The sequence below is a fragment of the Cupressus sempervirens genome, chromosome 1 (genome assembly GCF_028749045.1).
Source record: "Cupressus sempervirens isolate cs-2001-9-10 chromosome 1, ASM2874904v1, whole genome shotgun sequence".
Taxonomy (NCBI): domain Eukaryota; kingdom Viridiplantae; phylum Streptophyta; class Pinopsida; order Cupressales; family Cupressaceae; genus Cupressus; species Cupressus sempervirens.
Window position 1 is genome coordinate 313,874,215 of NC_143118.1, and position 11,496 is coordinate 313,885,710.

The following is an 11,496-nucleotide window of genomic DNA, read 5'->3' on the forward strand; positions in this document are numbered from 1 at the left end:
TGAATTGATTGATCAATTAAATTTAAAAAATTAATTTAATTGAATGATAATTGAATGATTCCAATACTTTCTGCTTTCATGTTCTAAGAAATATACGTTCCTACCTATCAAAGACCATTCATTAGCTTCGTTAAGTTGGTGTGACCTGAGGATAGCTTAACTAAAGCTGGAAGTTACAAGCCACCAAAAAGGGAGATTAAAAAAGTGTGAACAAGGAAGTTCGCTAAACCGGTAAACAAGACGAGGAGCCATCTTCACGACCCAGCCCACAGAACTTGGCATGCCCAGTGATATAATCACGGGAAGCTTCATCGCCCGAACAGAATTTCTCCAGAAGTCCACAGCGTTCTAAAAGGTGCCACACCTTTTCAACAATGTCATCGAAGAAACAAGGCACACCGCACAGGCGGTGGAATCTCGCCCTCCTCACTACAAAATGTGCCGACTGACGATTAAATGCGAGAGCGCCACACACAGCAATGAAAACGAGACTTCCCAAAACTACCCAAGAAACGGTATCAACTTTAAGCGCCAGCATCGCGTACACTGCACAAATAAAACCGTAAGCGGTGAAAGCACAGCTCCAACAAACCACTACACTGTTGACAGTCATGAACAACATCTTGTCCCTCGTGGTTAGCTAAGAGCTCATCTCCCACATGATACAAACAAAGAGGGAGAGAAAGAAGGCTGTGGAGTCAAAAATAAGGAAGAGCTTAAATGAAATGTAGGATATCAGAATAGGGCTCCCTCGTTCCTCTTTAACATCAGTGTCCGAATCGAAATCGCCAGGGACGGTGAAAGCAGCAGCACATGTCATGGCGGCCAACAGCGTTGCCACAACTAGTTCTGCATTGCGCCTCTCTTCGTAGGATTTGCTTACCATGAGACTCGCTTTCCTTTGCTTTTCATGGCTCACCTGTGGCGCGCAGTACATGAATGGCTTGGGCTTCCCTCTAAAATCTCCAAGCCTTCTTATCATTCTGAAAGATTCCTGATACAACACAACCTCTTCCAATTTCAAATGGTGTCTTGTCCTCACTGTTCAGCGCAAGCTTGTCCACCCCAAGTACTTTCAGCAACAAATCCAGCTACACCACCAAAAGAAGGAAAAGGAAATAAAGAGTGGCAATTAGTTGCCTAAGTATTTTTAAAGGAAGTTTCAATAGAAATAAAAAAACATATAGAGAATAGAGAGATTAACCCCCTAAAATGATCTTACGTGCTCAAATTTGTTCGTTGCTGCCATGTGTAAAGGCGTGTCTCCTGCTTGAACAATTGGCTGGTCATTCTGGGTACCTTCAATACTTTTATCATCATCGGTCGACTTTGTGGTTATTTCTTCAACACCCCCGTTTTTGCTTGTTGCTGCACTTTGCAAGAGTTTGACTTCTCCATCATCAGATGCCTTAATTGTGTGACCTTCATCTCTACCTTGATTTGGCAGGTAAGGCCCATTGATGAGGTTGGACAAGTTTACCTTTTTCTCAGTTAAAAACTGAACAATTTTGACTTGGTTGAACTTCACAACAAAATGGAGGGCGTTGTGTGTGTGAGTTATTAATAACTCCACAGCTTCTTTGAATCCCAAAGTTACAGCCAATTCTAATGGAGTTTCTCCTTCTTCATTTGTAGAATCACACAAACTGGCATCTAAGTCGACCAACTGTTTCACCAGAGCCACACCGTTTTTCCTCACAGCTAAATGCAAAGCCGTCTCACCTCTTTTGTCCTGCTTTCTTACTTTTTCGCTTAAATTTGCATGAGTCGCATAGTTAAACGAGGGAAATAAGTAAAACATGGCCTTCTAATCTAGAAGAAGGATCTAAGAAGAAAATGACCTTGGACTGGTATCTTTGCTGCTAGCTCTCGTAACAAATCTGCACTTCATAAATCGACCAGTTGAGCCAAACCTGTAGGATTCAAACAACAGCAGCAACACAATAAAAAAAAATGATAATATTCAAAACAAGGAAGGCTCTGTTTTACTGCAGAGAAAAAAATTGATATATTATTCCAACTAACAAATTGCTGTTCAGCACAATACATTTATTCAAATAAAAATTGTTAAAACTAATCCCTAACACATAGATCAAAATATAGATCAGGAGTTCTGACAGTAGTTTTAGCATTATTCCATGCCTATGATTAAGGATGGGAGAAGAAGTAACTAAGACTAGACAAAAATGCATCCAAAAATATCATCTAATGCATGCTATACGTACAGCATGCTTCTTGTTTGAACTACTCCTAAACTGAAGTATTCTAAAAATTATTTATAGAATAGTGGAAATGGAGCAGTGGAGCTGGAGTTTGAAGTGAAGATCTCAGCATCAATCTTCATACTCCCCCTTGATGTTGAGAGGACTCACAATCTGATCTCTGAGTACCAAAAACTGATCTTTTGTAACTGCCTTTGTGAAGATGTCTGCAATTTGCTCCTTTGTGCTGATGTACTTCAACTCAACCGCTTTATTTTGTACCAAATCTCTAATAAAATGTTGTTTAAGATCAAAGTGTTTGGTCCTGCTGTGATGAACCGGATTATTGGCCAATTTAATGGCACTTATGTTGTCACAAAAAATCACAGTAGGCTGAACTTGTATCTCTCCAATTTCTTCAAGAAGCTTTCTAAGCCATAAAGCTTGTGTGCCAGCTGAAGTGACCACAACATATTCCGCTTCTGTAGAAGAGAAAGCAACCATACTTTACTTCTTTGAACTCCATGTAATTAAACCGGAACCCAAAGAAAAACAATTACCAGATGTAGATTTTCAGTCATCCAAACAACCTCCCCAATCTAAATCACTAAAGCCAACAAGCTCAAACTTATTAGAAGAATAGTGAATGCCAAAATCTATCGTGCTTTTCACATACCTCAAAATTCTCTTGGCTGCCTTCATATGTTCCTCTGATGGATTTGTCATATACCTTGAAACCAATGAAACTGAATAAGCAATATCAGGCCTTGTGTGAGTTAAAAACATCAAACTCCCCACAATGCTTCTGTATAATGTCTCATCAACAATTTTAGCACCATCATCTCTACATAATGTAACTCCATGAGCAATTGGAGTGGAAAGAGGTTTACAATCAGCCATATCAAATTTTTTCAACATATCTTTTGCATACTTTTCTTGACAAATAAAAATTTCATCTTTACCTTGATAAACCTCCATGCCAAGAAAGTACTTCATGAGATGTAAATCTTTCATCTCAAACTCATTCATCATAGCAACTTTAAATTCATCTTTCATCTTTGAACTACTACCCATATATAACAAATCATCAACATACAAACTCACAATGAGAATATCATTACCTTCTTGTTTGTAGTAAAGGGTAGGTTCACTCTTACTTCTTTGAAAGCCATTTTGTTGAAAATATCCATCAATTCTTGCATACCATGCACGTGGTACTTGCTTGAGGCCATACAAAGCCTTCTTCAACTTGTAGACATAATCTTCTTTGCCTTGAATCTCAAAACCTTGTGGCTGTCCCACATATACCTCTTCTTCTAAGTACCCATTCAAGAAAGCACTTTTCACATCCATGTGATGAATACTCCATTTCTTTTGAGCTGCAAGAGAGATTAGCATCCTAATAGTTTCTTGTCTTGCTACTGGTGCAAAAGTTTCTTCATAATCAATGCCATACCTTTGAGCGAAACCTTTAGCAACCAATCTTGCCTTGTGTCTTTCAACACTCCCATCACTATTATACTTGGTCTTATAGACCCATTTTGTGCCAATCTTCTTCTTCTTATGTGGAAGATCTACAAGCTCCCATGTTTCATTCCTATCAATGGAATCCATCTCTTCATTCATTTCTTGCATCCAAACCTCATTAGCACATGCATCTTCCAAACATGATGACTCAAAATCAGCTTTAGCAAGTAATGCAAAATTTACTGTCTCACCTATTGGATCTTCTTCATGTGCTTGATTTTGACACCTCTCATAAATATCACTCAATCTTCTTACCTTCCTTAGAGGACTAGACGATGGAATTGCTCTTGGTATTGGTGAGGGGTTTTTTGGTGGGCTTGGTGATCTTGAAATAGAACTATTAGCTGGCTGCTCATTATCATTATTAGCAATATCATCATCATCCAAAACTGATTTTGGCTTTCCAACATGTTATTTTTGATGACTATAAACTCCCCCTTCATCAAAAATCACATCTCTTGAAACAACAATCTTATTAGTAATAGGATTGAATAATCTATAAGCTTTGCTTTCTTCACTATTGTCCACAAAAATACATGATTCACTTTTAGCATCTAGCTTTTGCCTATTCTGATCAGGGATGTGAACATAAGCCAAACAACCAAAAACTTTAAAATGATTTACATTAGGCTTTTTCTCATACCATGCTTCATATGGAGTCATCTTGTGGAGGGCACTTGTAGGACTCCTGTTGAGAATATATACGGCTATAGCAACTGAATCAGCCCAATAAAAATTGTTCAAACCCTTGGTTTGTAACATGCTCCTTGCCATTTCTACCACAGTATGATTCTTCCTTTCAGCCACTCCATTCTGTTGGGGTGTGTATGCAGTTGTGAGTTGTCTTTTGATGCCATTCATCTCACAAAAATTCTGAAAATTGTTTGAGCAAAATTCTCCTCCTCGATCTGTTCTCAAACATCTTATTGTGTTCCCTTTCTCATTCTCTACACGAGCTTTAAACTTCTTGAATGTATCAAAGGCTTCATCTTCAGTGTTCAAAAAATATAACCAACACATGCGTGAGTAATCATCAATAAAAGTAATGAAATATGACGACTTACCCAAACTTTTTGTTTGCATTGGACCACAAATATCTGAATGAATAAGTTGAAGTGGGTATTGGGCCTGCCATGCATTGCCTTTTGGAAATGATTCCCTTGAATGTTTCCCTTTTGCACACCCTTCACAAATCTGTTTATGCTCTTCAACCTTAGGCAATCCAAAAACTAATGCATTTGATGTTAGATTCTTCAAACTATTGAAATTTAAATGGCCATTGAGATGCCACAACCAACTTTTATCCTCATAAGCCATATTGACAAGCTAATTATCATTTTGACCAAACTTCAAAGGAAACATCCTATTCTTTGTCATAGGAACAACTGTAATCACTTTATTTTTTTTATTCTTATCATAGATAGTACAGTGCATGTTCTCAAATACCACTCTATAATTCTTCTCACATAGCTGCCCAACACTCAATAAATTATGCTTTAACTTGGGAGTATAATAAATATCTTGAATACTTTTCATACCTTCCTTTGTCTGAACATCCATGGCTCCTTTGGCCGCAACATCCACAGTATTGTTATTACCAAGGGTAATATTGGATCTGTAACCATCATCAAGCTTTGAAAATATTTCTCTATTGCCAGACATATGGTTAGAGCATCTAGAATCCAAATACCAAACATCATTCACAGTACTTTCACCTTTCCCATAACACAAAAATAAATTACCTGAGGAAGGATCCTCATCTTGTTGGGCATAATTTGCACTATTGTTACCTGATTTCAGTCTACACTCTCTCTCAAAATGTCCATACTTATTGCAATGATAGCATTGGATGTTCCTTTTATCAAATCTGCCTCTACCTCTGCCTCCTTGAGCACCTCCTCTTCCTCTAGATTCTCTTGAAAAATTTTGATTTTGGCCCCTTCTTGAGCCTTTTTTGTTGTTACTATTGCTGCTAGCACCATCGTTCTTTGAAATTTGCAATTGGGAAGCAAAAGCCTTCTCATTAACACTGATAGATGTGTCCCTTATTCTATCCTCATGTGATATAAGAGATCCAACCACTTCATCATACTCCATGGTAGCTAGATTTTTTCTTTCTTCTATGGCAATTACTACAATATTCCATCTTGGGGTTAGAGATCTCAATACCTTTTGTATTATTTGCTCTTGAGCAATAGATTCACCCAAAGTGGCCATTTTATGAGTCACATATTTCACTCTCACACAGAAATCACCCACACTCTCTGTCTCCTTCATCTTCAAGTTCTCATATTCTCTTTTCAAGGTTTGTAGCTTCACAACCTTGATCTGATCATTGCCATGGTAAGCATCTTTTAGAGTCTTCCAGACCTCTTTTGCTATCTGTGCATCAGCAATTCGAGGAAACAAGCTCTTATCAAGAGCCATCTGAATGTGAAACAATGCCATTGCATTCTTCTTCTCAGCTTCTTTCTTCAATGTCCTATCATTAGGTTGGAGAGTATTCCAATCTGCAGGCTCTTCATATCCAGATTCAACGATCTCCCAAAAATCTTTCCCAATCAAAAAAGTCTTCATCTTGATTGACCAATATTGGTAATCAACTCCATCAAACTCTGAGATTTGTGAATTGTTTGCCATGCTACTATCTTCCAAACACCTTCAGCTCTGATACCAAATGTAGGATTCAAACAACAGCAGCAACACAATAAAAAAAATGATAATATTCAAAACAAGGAAGGCTCTGTTTTACTGCAGAGAAAAAAATTGATATATTATTCCAACTAACAAATTGCTGTTCAACCAATACATTTATTCAAATAAAAATTGTTAAAACTAATCCCTAACACATAGATCAAAATATAGATCAGGAGTTCTGACAGTAGTTTTAGCATTATTCCATGCCTATGATTAAGGATGGGAGAAGAAGTAACTAAGACTAGACAAAAATGCATCCAAAAATATCATCTAATGCATGCCATATGTACATCATGCTTCTTGTTTAAACTACTCCTAAACTGAAGTATTCTAAAAATTATTTATAGAATAGTGGAAATGGAGCAGTGGAGCTGGAGTTTGAAGTGAAGATCTCAGCATCAATCTTCAAAACTAGCAAGTTTAGAAATATTATAGCTTCTAATCAGAAAAACAAGAAAGATTGAAGAGAAAAAACCTGGGTCTCCTGTTGTTACTGCCCAATGGAAACATGTTCTTCCCTCCCGCGGCGATAACAAGCTTGGTGGATCCACAAGTTTGAGCAAGTCTTTCGCAGTTTGTGTATCACCATTTTGACAAGCCACAAAGAAGCTCATTTCGCCAGATTTATTCTCCACGTCAAGGAAAACCTTTTCTTAATTTTCCGCTTAAGCCCGTTTCTTACTCACAAAAAAAATACAGCTGTCTGTTAGAAAGTCCATCTTTGCCTCTCCGTCTTAAGACGTTCTTTCATTACCAACATAAAAGCGTCAGCATTTAGTGTGCCCTGTAAACCCATCTAAAGTACTGGAACTATCTTCATTTTCAGATTTTGAATAAATGTGGTCCATGCAAAAGCTGTGTCCCACAGTTGTCATTTTCTATAAAATCCATGGACCACTTTAAGGGGGCCATTTAAGGGTACCATGTTTTTTCTGCCTCTGGTCTCCTGAAATTGGAATGAGTGTACTAGGGTTAATTTGAACCTAGGACAGTATCAGGATCTTTTTCTCTCATACTAAATTCAAGTTGAGAGGAGCGATGCCACATACAACATTGTAATAAATTATTGTAATAAACTGCATCAAAACTTTTTTCCTGATTTTGTTGTTGAGAGTATTTTTCAGTCACATCTTTAGAATAGTAGGGTGAACATAATGGATTCCAAAGAAATGTTTTAAAATGGCATGTTTAGACCACCTTGCACTCTGCAAGTTCTACAGAGAGCTCTGTTAATGTGGAAAAGTCCAAAGATTAGCTTTAAGCTCTTCAGTCACCTATGAAAGTTCACCGAAAATATCAACAAATTTTGACATACAAGAATACTAGGTACCAGATGTTAGCCTGAAAGACTATTGAATTGTCTTCTCTGATGACTGTAATCAACATCTATACAAATTGAAATCTGAACTTCAACAATACCCTCCTATAGATTAGAGTCATCTATACCATAGAAATACATAATTTTCAAACATACATATATTAAACTACTCTATAAGAAAAATATATAATTTTAATCGATTTTATATATATGAGAGAATCTCATTAAAAATTCCTATCTCAAAAGTTCAAAATTTAATGCTTACTTTATCCCAAACCATATGAATTGTACATACTTTATTGAGGCAGACATCTCACGAACCCAGTAAAATACTCTGAAACGAGATACACGCTTACCCTCTTCCTGAGACTTATGTGACTGCAGGGCCCATCTCACCGAAAAATAAAATAAACGAAATAAAGTCTTATACCCGCTTCAAGAGTGTCAATCTCATTGCAGAATGTTGATTCCAAAAATAAACGAGGAAAAAATTCTTGGTATCCTTGAATTGGTTCATTAATTTAATGTGTTAGAAATCGACAACTCTGGTAGAAGTACTTGTAGTGGGTCAGTAAAATGTTGGGAACTGTTTTCTTTTTCACATTTTCAGTAGCTTTTTATTAGTTGGCATTGGCAACGCAGAATCAATACTCAGGTTCATGGGCTTAAGCTGCAATCAGAGCATGGAGAACATAGATACTGTAGTGGGATTCTTTTTGGCTTGTCGAAATACTGACATAAGGACTGCAAAAGAGCTTCTCAAAAATGTCCATCCGTCAAGCTTGTTGAAAGCGGAATGGGAGCGAAGAACATGTTTTCATGTGGCAGTAATTGCAGGAGACCAAGGTTCATTCTCTTCATACACTCACTGTTTTATTTCATCTGAATCTATTCTTTACCTGTGTTTCTCTTTTCTAATACATTTGATTCATAAAGTGTAGATTTGTTCTGAGAGCTAGCAGCAAAGCTCCGAGACCAAGGTAATTCTCTACTTGTTTTTTCTTAAAACAAGTGGCCAAGTTTTACTTGTTCATGTAGCTTAACTACGCGGTTTATGCAGACTTGAAAGATATAATGAAAAAGGTAGACAAAAAGGGCAACACGGCTTTACATTAGCTGTAAGGAAAAATCACGTGGAACTAGCCAAACATTTGGTAGACTTGGATGCCGATTTGTGTGACTGTGTCAATAATGAGAGAGAAACTCCACTGAAATTGACAGCGAGTTTGGGATTCAAAGAAGCTGTAGAGTTTTTAATAACTCGCACATCATCAAACACCCTGCATTGTGTTGTAGAGCTTAACCAAGTCAAACTTGTTCAGTTTTTAATGGAGAGAAATCATGGAAAGTTGTCAGAACTTATCAATAAACCTTACCAGCCTACCCCAAATGATGCCGATAGAGGTAACTGTGCTACAAAGTCATCTGATAATGGAGGTAACTGTGCTAAAGCCAAACACCCAATTGTTGTAATTCGAGACACGCCTTTGCACATTGCAGCAAGGAACACATATGACCACGTAAGATTCTTTTAGGGTTTGATGCTCACAACTCTATTCTCTCTCAGGTTTTACTGATACATTAGGGTTTGGGAAGGCAACTAATTGCCCCTCTTTTTTCCTCCTTTTTTCGTGGTGTAGATGGTGAACTTGTTGTCGATGGTACTTGGGGTGGACAAGTCTGCCCGAAACAGTGAGGACAAAGACATCGTATGAAATTGCAAGAGAAGTGACCGAATACCAAGAATCTTTTAGGGTCCGTTTGGTTGCTGGAATACAATCGGAATAGGAATAGGAAATTAGAATATAATTTTTATTCTGTGTTTGGTGTGTGGAATAGGAATGGAGAATAGGATTTCATATTCCTATTTTCGCCCCAAAATGAGCTTTTGTCCATTCCAAAAAATACTTGTAATTGGAATGGGCCATTTCCATTCCCAATTTGATTAATCCAAAATTTATAATTAGTCGGGCATTTGCAGCTTCACAGGACACCTGTTTGGGGCTAATGGAGGCCAATTCAATTTCACAGAACTCTCCTACAAATGCACATAACTATTTCGTATTCTTTGTCCAAGAGAAAGTTTTTAATTTTCCATATGGAGAAGCAAAATTCACTGGAGGAGTCACCAAGGGCCGCAGGATTTATGAAATCAATTTGGGCTTTTTAATTGCAACATGCATGTTGTTCACAAGAACTCCTTTGTACACAGTAGCAAATCCATCTCTTCCCAGTTCTGTAGAAAAATTGTTGGAAGCTATTTCCAACTCTATCTTAGAAAAGATTCTGAGGCTTTTTCTTCCTCCCATGGAAGCAATGCATTCTTGTAGCTGCATCCCACCATTCTGACAGAAGTTTTATTGAGGCGTGATTTATTGATCTGGAGAGATAAATAAACTACCCAAAGCAAAATGATTTAGGGCCTGCAAGGGAACAAAACACATAAACGAATCTGAATCAGCTATGTCTATCAAATTCTAATTTCTATCTTGCTGAACCAAACAGAGACAATAAATTTCTATTCTAGAATAGCAATTCTAGAATAGAAATTCGAGAATAGCAATTCTTGTTAGAAATAATAATTTCTACTCTAACCCGTCATTAAATGTTTCTAGAAGTTTAGGTTTAGGTTAGGTTTAGGTTGTCGGCTATAGCAGTTTCCAGAATCTTGTAGATTATTGTCTTATCAGCAAATGTTAGAGATTTCTAGAGAATGTAAACTTGCCTATAAAAGGAGTATTGTGTATTCATTTTTAATCAATCAATAAAAGGATAATCAAATATTGTGTCGCAACACATTTATTGTGTTTCATATTTTAGTGTGCCTCTGCCCACCTAACAAGTGGTATTAGGGCCAAGTTTAGAGCCAAGTTAAGAAGAGGTGTTTGAAGGATTGTACATAAGGAGGACTGTAGCAGAGAAAGATTTTGTGAGATCAGTAAGTTTTTTATTGTCCTATTTAGGGTTTGTTATATTCGTGAATATTGTTTATAAGTATTTGTCGAGCATGCCTTCAAGGAGTTTTTAGGCTTCAATTCCTATGTTCTCTGGAAAGAATTATGATGATTGGACTTTTAGAATGAAGCTTATATTTGATTCCTATGAGTTATTAGATATAATCTTAATTGGTTATGCTGAACCTGTAGATGAGTCTACTTTAAATGCTGACCAAAAGAAAAAGCTTGATGAGAATAGGCAAAAGAGCAAGAAAGCTTTGCAGATTATTGGACAAGCTCTAGATGACTCAATTCTTGGGAAAATTCAGCCATCTATTACAACCAAGCAAGCTTGGGACATTCTTGAGACTTCATATCAAGGTACAAGTAAGGTAAAGATTGTAAATTGCAAGCACTTAGAAGAGAATTTGAGAATTTACAAATGAAGGAGTCTGGCTCTGTAGAACAATTTTCAAATCATGTTATAAATGTGGTTAATCAAGTATGGATGAATGGTGATGAGCTTTTTGACCAAAAAGTTGTAGAAAAGATTTTAAGAAGTTTTCCTTCTAAATTTGATAATTTTGTGGTTGCAATTGAAGAATCTAAGGATTTAACAACATTGTCTATAGATGCGGTTTTTGGATCCTTGTATAATCATGAAGACAGGTTGAACAAGTGTAATGGTAATTCACTGGAGAATGCATTCAAAATACAAATGACATTTGGCAGAGGAAGAGGAAATGCTAGATTTAGAGGAAGAGGCAGAAATAATTTTCAAAAAGAAGAACAGAGTCTAGATTCAAGAGAAAGAAGA

The 11,496-nt window shown here is 36.9% G+C and overlaps 1 pseudogene; it reads right to left on the reverse strand.

Annotated features, from left to right (window-relative positions):
* Positions 1-223: 223 nt before the first annotated feature.
* LOC149577370 (uncharacterized) lies at positions 224-7,221 on the reverse strand (annotated as a pseudogene).
* Between the last annotated feature and the right edge of the window lie 4,275 nt (positions 7,222-11,496).